Consider the following 9,339-nt stretch of genomic DNA (forward strand, 5'->3'; position numbering starts at 1 on the left):
ACCATATCTCTTTCTCTCTCCACGAAATTTCCTTGATTTGATCTCAATATATTTCTCCAAATTTGATAGCAATGAGATCTTATTCCAATCTTTGGTTATTTTTATCATTTATTTAGCTTATATTGACTTTTTATGAATAAAAATTCAATATAATAAAAATAAATGAGTAAAAAAGAGAGAATGGAATTATGGGCTTCTAATGCATTCATGATCATGTTTAGAAACTCAAGCCTAGGCCCATTAGTCAAAATAAGTGGTTTTGCTCAAATTGACTTTTGTGTATTTCTCCAAAATCGACCATCTTCAAAGCCTTGTATCTCCTTCAGTTTTAATCATATGAAAGCATTCTAGAACTTTTTAGAAAGCTAAAAGAGTCATTTAAATGAACTTTTTGGTTTCATCTCGATTGAAGTTTCCAAACTCATGTTATGAGCTTTGACCCAAAAGGTGTTTCTTGTTGACTTTTGAAGGGACCTGTAATCTCTTTGACCATATCTTCCAAATGGTGCATTTCTTGATCTTGGGCCCAACATCAAAGTTGTAGAGGATGAAATTTCCTTGAGAATAGGCTTTGAGTGGGGAATTTCTGATACTCCATGTAGAAGTTATGGCCAGTCAAAGTTGAGTTGACTTTTCCTATAGAAAACCCTAATTTGAACCTTTGCATTTGTTCATCTCTGAGTTTTTATTAATGGATCATGATCAACCTTTGATCATATGATGGATATGGCCTCACATACTTGATGTTGATCAAAAATCTTGAAGTTTGACTGTATTTTGACTATAGTTGACTTTTAGGTCAACATAGTCGATTATTGATCATCTGAGCCACTGGGTGGGAAATCCTTGGGATTGAAGCTTGATAATTTCCATGGAGACACCTTGAGACATATGGAACACCTTGAGATCCATTTGAGACTTTGAAGATTCAGATTCCTTTGATAAGATGCGAACCCTAGTTTTGGGACTCTCGATTAGGAGAGAGTGACTTGAATGAACCTTTAAACCTTGAGTCATTGAAAAGGCATAGGAGAACCTTTGATTAAATAGGAGGGCAAATTTTAGGGTATGACAGCTGCCCCTGTTCAATCTTCTTAAACCTGAAGAATCAGATAGGCACGTCTGCCTATCGTGATCTAAAGGTAGAAGATGATTGGACACTGAAATGCCCTAAAATTTGCATTTGTCGAGAAGGACTTCTGAGGGAGATGGGCTTACAGATGCCACCCAGGGAAAATGTTCCTCCTTCTTCCTTCTCTCTTTTTTTGTGGAGCAAATGCTCTCTTCTTTTTTCCTCTTTTTTTTTTTGTAGGAGCTACGCATTCAGATCGTAGCATGGCCTAAAAAGGCAACTTTGACTTTATGCAATGTTTATGATGCATGCGATGCATGATGCAGTGGGCTTCTCAAAATAAATGAGAGCCATGTATGTATATGCGTAATGTATGAATGAGGTTAGTTAGTTGAAATGATGCATGATTGTTAGTTACGTTAATCGAAGTATGTTAGTAATTCTGAAAAGAAAGATAGCACCTTTGATTGTTTGTTGATGATGTTTTGGAAGATATCACTGCCGAGGGACTAACGTGGTAAACCCAATTGAAGAACGGTTTAAAAATCTTGTGTGCCTGAAAAAGCTCCTAGAAAGGATGGAATACGCTTTAAAGAAGACTGCCTGAAAAGGCTCCTGAAAAGGACTGCACCAACAGGGTTATTTGCGAGGGTTATCGCAAAATTTACCTGCACCAACAGGGTTATTTGCGAGGGTTATCGCAAAATTTACCTTTGCCAACAGGGTTATTTGTGAGGGTTATCGCAAAATTTACCTGCACCAATAGGGTTATTTGCGAGGGTTATCGCAAAATTTACCTGCACCAATAGGGTTATTTGCGAGGGTTATCGCAAAATTTACCTGCACCAACAGGGTTATTTGCGAGGGTTATCGCAAAATTTACCTGTACCAACAGGGTTATTTGCCCTGGTTCGGACAAATTTTACCTGCACCAAAGGAATTACCTGCCATGGTTCTGACAAGCGTACCTGCATAAAAGTAATCGTTTGCTATAGTTCTAGCAAACATACCTGCATGAAAGAGATTCACCTGTTTGGAGACTCACGACTCGAGGGTCGGAGAAAATACACCTTTCACAACACGAGGGTTGGAAACTCACGACACGTGGGTCGGACAATACACCTATCACAACACGAGGGTTGGAGATTAGGCTTTTGTAGCGTGATTTGAATTTTGATGTAATAGTCAGACGGGAACTGACTACCAAACGAGAATTGGATTTGATGGTTTTCTAGTATGAGAACTGGACTTTGTAATGATTTGGATTGCCAATAGAAATTGAGCTTTTTGTATATGCTAATGCTAATGTGTATGTATGTATGCTAATGCCGATGCAGCCCCGAGATTTTATCTCCTTAAACCTATTGAACTTGTTTAATCCATGCTTGCACCTACACCATGACTATGCTTATGTTGGCTTTGTAATGTGGATAATGCTTATGCATATACGTATGTTTTGTCGACGTAATGAGTGGAACGAAGTAATGTCTTCTGTAAGATTACCTGAAAAGGTCTTTTGAATGGATGTGAATGTTTGTCTTAAAGAAGACTATCTGAAATGATTTTTCGACATGGTAGCAATTTGTCTTAGAGAAGACCACCTGTAAAGGCTCTTAGCGTAGATAGAAATTTGTCTTAAAGAAGATCACTTGAAAAAGTTCTTAGCAAGGGATGAAGAATGTCTTTAAAGATGACTACCTGAAAAGGTTGAAAGATGTCTTAAAGAAGACTACCTGAAGAGGTTCTTGAGAGGGATGACGAATTGTTTTTTTTTGAAAGGGACTACCTGAAAAGGTGCTTAGGACAAGAATGTCTCGAAGAAGGCTACCTAAAAGGTGTTTAGAAAAGTAATGTCTTAAAGAAGACTACCTGAAAAGGAACTTAGAAAGAAGGGAACGTCTTGAAAAAGACTACCTGAAAAGGAACTTAGAAAAGTAACGTCTTGAAGAAGACTACCTGAAAAGGTATTTAGAAAAAGAATGTCTTGAAGAAGACTACCTCAAAAGGTACTTAGAAAAAGAATGTCCTGAAGAAGACTACCTGAAAAGGTACTTAGAGAAGGAATGTCTAAAAAAGACTACCTGAAAAGGTACTTAGAAAAAGGATGTCTTGAAGAAGACTACCTGAAAAGGTACTTAGAAACAGAATGTCCTGAAGAGGACTACCTAAAAAGGTTTTTTTTGGAAATGACGATGACTGTCTTAGAGAAGACTACCTAAAAAGGTATGGAGTAATGTATTGACCAATGTATGTAATGCATGATTTGTATGTATTTGTATGATGCTCCAATGGTAGGTTATTAATAACCAAAGCGTATATAGTTCGCTGGAGTTGCAGGTCTGTTTGTTAAGATGGGGTGTGATGCTAGCGCGATTTCCCAATACCTGTTTTGTTTGAGCTTGGAAGATCGTAGTTAGGAGAAAGATTTGTTCGATGTTGTAAAGTGCGAGAACGCCTTTTTTTATGATGTGCGCCTTATGGATTTGATATCCATTGCCCCAATATTTTCATGGAAAAAGATGCTTATGAGGGAAGTCCCCCAGGAAATAGCCTCGTCGGATGCTTTGCCGTTTAGATTAAAGGGTGTGCCCTTGGTTTCCATGATATGGAGGACTATCCATAGTGTGTTATCCTTCTGAATTTGAATTCTTCCCATGTTTGACATGCCCCTGTTTGAGATTGCTTCGAGACGTGCCCCGAGTCGATTGAACCTTAGGAAAAGTGCCCCTAGTGAATAGGATGTTTGATTGCATGCCCCTGTGATCTTTGAAATTTTTGCCCCTGTTTAGGAGAACCCTCTAGACGTGGTTCCCCCGACTCCAAGGTCTTTATTAGAAATGATCACCTTTGATTAAACCAATTTCGAGATTTCCTCAATGCTAAGTGTATACTCGTAAATGACGTTGTACCCTTTGAGAAGTAACCCCAATGCGATATGTATGCAAGTTTTGAAATCGAAGTCCGTTATGAATTAGGACTGGATGGTTTTGGAAAGAATGCTTGAAGAAGCACATTGGTTAGAGATAGTTTTAACAAACATAGGAGTCAGTATAACAAATCCTGCTTAACATGCTTTCATGGTTAACCTTGCCTCAATTAGGACTTTTAAATGTTGTAACTTGGCCTGGTTCATGTTTTAAGAAACAATGGATATAAGGCTCAAAATTTATTTAACCCACCCCTTTCTCCTTGATGTTCTCCAGATCCTAAAAATTCGCCTAATCCAATGAATGTGCTTTGTTTACAAGAGAATTGTTTCAGTTCCAATGTTGAGCAAAAGCCTTAGTAGAGATTCAAGCATTGATGGAAAAAAAAGTTGTAAAGATCCAAGCATAGACGAGAAGCTTTGATGATTTAGCAGTCACAAGATTGTACTTTGTATTTTGCCTTTGTTTTATTTATCCCTTATTTTTGCATGAACCAACTCCTTGAGCTTGATCCATCGGGATGCCCTAATTTTTGCCTAAGTCGTTCTTTTGTTTTCATGGAATTTTCCATTTTGACTTAGCGGGCGTTTTTCTCCTTTTTCTTTCGAATGCTCCTTTTGAAGTACTTGATCCTTGGATATTGAATGTTGTGACTGCCAGGTCGATTTTGATTTGAAAGCTTCGCCTTTGATACTTCCTCGATCTTGAATGATGTAATGAGGAAGAAGATTGTTGTGAATGTTATCTCCATTACTTCCTCAATCTTTGATGAATGCGAGGAAGAAAATATGCTTGAACCTTTGCTTTGCTTGATCCTTTGCTTGGATTGAGTGATTCTCTTGACAACCAAAATACACCATTGAATTAATTGAAATCTACCCTGCCTCTGGTTGAAATCAAGGTTTATTTAAAAAGTAGAAGAAAACTCCAACTCCGGGCTCGAGGGGGTGACGAGGGATTAACATCCTTATATCTCCACTGTTTGGGAATGGAAACAATGCCTGTACATCCTCGGCTCGGTCTTACCTTGAAAGCATATATTTAGCTGGACTTAGTTTTTGTATTCGTCATTCTCCCTCAAGTTTGTTAATAACCCTAAAAATAGAAGTGTGTAACTGGAAAGTCATGGTAGTGAGTGAATGAGTTGACTCCAAAACCTGCATGGTTGTCCCATTAGAATTACTAATCCGAAGGTACAACTTTTATCTTGAGTAACACTTAGCGGTCGTAAGGGTTGAAATTGTGAGCACGGTAAACACCTATTGATCCTAGGGATAATCTCCTTTGTAGATCCACTGACCTTGTTTCACTCCTTAGATTCTCAAACTTGTAGAAGTGAGGGCAACCTCGAATTTTCTTTGGACATGTCAAACCTGGCGGGAATAAATCGTTAGCGGTGGGTTTTCGTCGTATCGGAACTTCATGAGTTTCCTTTGACTGAACCTCTTTTGCTTTTCCTAAGGATAGTATCACCTATGACCCTTTTTTTCTTGGTGTGGGGCTGACATATGTCGAATTCCCTCCATCGTAGTTATGCCTCTTTGTTCAGGATATTGCCCCAGTTGGACTAATCCTTGCCCCCAGGTTATCGTAGAGCGTCCTCGAAAGTTTGATATGTTCTAAGATGAACCCCTTTATACCTAGATACATCTTGAGTGTATCTATGAGGGAACTCTTTGTTGAACTAATCCTTGCTCGATGACAACCTTCATTGTATTCATAATCCTGTTATGACAAGGCATGGACATGCGGCTGGCATGGCGAAATGCATCTTTTTTTTTTCTTTAGCAAGACTAAGATCTTTTATTCTCCTTGCTCCGTAGTCTACGATCCTTTGATTTTTTGGGAGTTTCGGGAAACCGGCTAGCATGGTTGGTATGGATGCGGGCGAAGATAGAAATGCAAATGTGAATGTATGAATGCATGAAAATGCAAATGCACGCGTAAGCGAGAGACTCCTTATATTGTAACTCCGTGTATGCAATGCAGACGTGTAACATATGATCCTAGGGATAGCCTTAGAGGCGACATTAGACCCTCTTGGAATCTTTACAGGGTAAATGTTATGACACGCTAAGGGAAATCCCTTGGATTCGAGAATATGCAGAAGATAGAGGCTAGTGACTGTTCAAGACAGTCACTCAATCTCATGGCCATCGAGAGGCCAATCAACGTGTACCAATGAATTTGTCCCTCGTGGGAAGGTTCTCTATGCGGAACACAACCTATATAAGGACGATATGGACGAAGAGCAATCCCTACAGGCTAGGGATGTGATGTGTAAATGGAGATCCAAACCCTACAAGTTAGAGGGTGCGCGGGACTGAGCATGGAGTGACCGTTCAGGACGGTCACTAGATTTCATGGCCATCGAGAGGCCAATCAAACGCATGTTAATGAAGTTGTCCTTCGGGGAAGGACGCGTCGTCGTGAAAACACACGAGCGTGAAAGAAAATCCCTATAGGCTAGGGAGTGCGTAGGTGTAGGCACGAGGTGACCGTTCGAGACAGTCACTAGATCGCATGGCCATCGAGGGGCCAATTGACGTGTGTTAATGGAAATGTCCTTCGTGGGAAGGACGCGTCATTGTAGATACAAGGATATAAAAGTAAAGTCCCTACAATCTAGAGACCACGTAGATGCAGGCGCGGAGTGACCGTTCATGACAGTCACTTAGTCTCATGGCTATCGAGAAGCCAATTGACGTGCGTAAGCGAAGATGTCCTTCGTGGGAAGGACACGTATTTGCAAGAATACAAGGATATAAAAATAAGATCCCTACAGGCTAGGGAATGCATAGGCGGTGATATCCTTCGTGGGAAAGGCATGGTCTTCAGAAATTAGAGTCCCTATATGCTAGGGACCACGTAGGGACACCTGCAAAATTGCAACGCAAAGATATTCGAAGTATATAAATTGCAAACATATAAAGAGCACAGCGGCACAAAAGTCCTAGGTTCATAGGTTCGACGTAGCGGCTCTAGGGAGCCTACCCTTTTTTTTTGGGAGTGTTCTAGAAGGTCTCATGGGGTCGTTCGTAGCCTCCGAGACTTTTTCGTCTCTTCGGATTTTGGAACAACTCATTTTATCCATGAGGTTCGAATTTTTAGGGTAGGTTCCCGGAGAGATCAGCTAAGTATCCAGTCCAGCCCTCCACAAAGTCAAGCTTCGTTTCGGACCTTTCCAAATACCTAACCCACTCCGAGTGGAGTTATCAGTGAGACTCGTAGGCGATTCATGTCCCCTAGTGGTCTCAAAGTTAACTCCCACACTTAGGTTTGACAACAATTTTATATATCCCAGAAGATGCAATAAGAATAGCAAATATTCACATAAATAAATATTTAATTAAATTGCAGTAATGAAATTGCAGAGGAAAATAAATAAATAAAATTTAAATATTTACTAACCTCGAAATCCGGCCGCTTACAATTTACAAAATGCAATGTACATCCAATATTTAAATAAACAGTCATTATTTAAATAAACAGGTATTTATTAATTGATGTAAAAGGCGAAATTATAAATAAATAAATAAAATAAATTTTTTTTAAAATATTTACATATAAAGAAAAATAAACCCTAATTTTGGCTAATTAGCCAAACCCTGAAAATTTCGCCAAAAACCTAAACCGTTTGCCACAAACCTAAACCTAAACCCTCTCAAGCCTTAGGAGCATAGTAATTCACTGTTAAGTGTATCCCTAGCAGAGTCGCCAGCTGTAGCAACCTGCCCTAAAAATTAAGCTTTTAGAGTCGCCACCTATTCTGAAGGGCGAATAGGAAACCCTACGCAGTATAGAGATCAGGGTAAGATACTATATTCAGGTCGAGGGAAGGTGTTAGGCACCCTCAACCCTTTCCTAAAGGTTAACATTGCAAAGATAAGGGTTATGGCAAAACATAAAGAAAGGTAACAAACAATTAATAGGGTTAAAGACACGATTAAGATTTGGAGGAAGGGGACTCGCCTTGTTGCCAAGTGCCTACGTATCTCCTTATGGAGAATCAGAGTCAACGTAGTTCGGGCACAGGATTGTACGCCTTAGAATTGAATTTGATTTGAATGGTTTGAAGGCTTTTTGAATGACCTATCGTAGTTTTGAATTTGATTTGAAAGGGCATTTTGAGTTGCCTAGGATAAAAATCCTGTAGTATCGTGGTTTAGTGTATTTTAGATGTTTCGGGCGTACAATTCTGATTTGGCACAATTAACCGCAATGATCAATAGGTTTGATCACCATAGTTAAAAGATTGGGGTTTTGCATCATTACCAATTCAAATCGATTGATTCGATTATCACTAATAATGAATTAATATGTTTTATTATTGATTTATTAATTTATCGTTACCCCTCATAATCGATAGATTCGATTACAAATAATAACAAATTGATAAGGTATGCTAATCATCATAACCAATAAGATGGTTAAAACCATTTAGCAAAATAGTTGTATTTTAATTTATAGGATTTGATTAATTAAATTAATCGATTATTAACCATCACGACCAATAGATTTAGTCGGAACGAATAATAAATTAAATCCTAATATCCTTGGCCACGTGGCCAATGGGATTGGGCGAACCCTAGTATCTTATGTCACCATTTCTAGGTTTTTGTGATTTATATTATTAAAATAAATTAAATCAATTAAGTCGAATAATCGACATAATCAAATAATCGGGAAATTATTATACTCCTAACCCTAACCCTAGTTTTATTATATTAATCCTAATTTAGTAAATTAATTAAATCTTAAATTAATAAATTGATTAATCTAACCAAATCAAAATAATTAAATAAACCAAGAATGATATAAGGAACCTGGTTTTGATCTCATATGGCAAACTTTGAGACTCCATGGTGTACCTTAGCCTTTGCATACGTTAGATCTGGATTAGTGGAGATCCTGTGGCTGAGCATTGAGGGTGTATCGTAGCCTCCTCCTTTGTGTACGCGCTGGAATATGGAAGAAATAATAACCCAAAATGATAATTTGGACTCAGGGATCGAACCCTGGTCCTTATGGTGACAAGTACATCTCCCTCACCAGTCAGGCTACACGTGATTAGTTGTTAGCGTTTTACTGAAGAAAGTTAATATATGAAAGCTAAAACTCAATGGTAAAAGTCAAATAAAAACCAACTCGGGCCCCACGTATTATTGGTGGACGAATGACAGGAGGAGAGAGGTTGTCCATTTGTTGACCCTCCAATGAGGTTACGCCAGACTGCCATGCGTGCAGGTCAGCCGGTCCAAGGATTTTGCCGCCGCCTGAACAGTGGCAGCCGTTCATCTTCTCCGGCCGGTTCAACCACCAGAACCTGCGAAAAACGTC

The sequence above is a fragment of the Vicia villosa genome, linkage group LG3, assembly GCF_029867415.1.
Source record: "Vicia villosa cultivar HV-30 ecotype Madison, WI linkage group LG3, Vvil1.0, whole genome shotgun sequence".
NCBI lineage: Eukaryota > Viridiplantae > Streptophyta > Magnoliopsida > Fabales > Fabaceae > Vicia > Vicia villosa.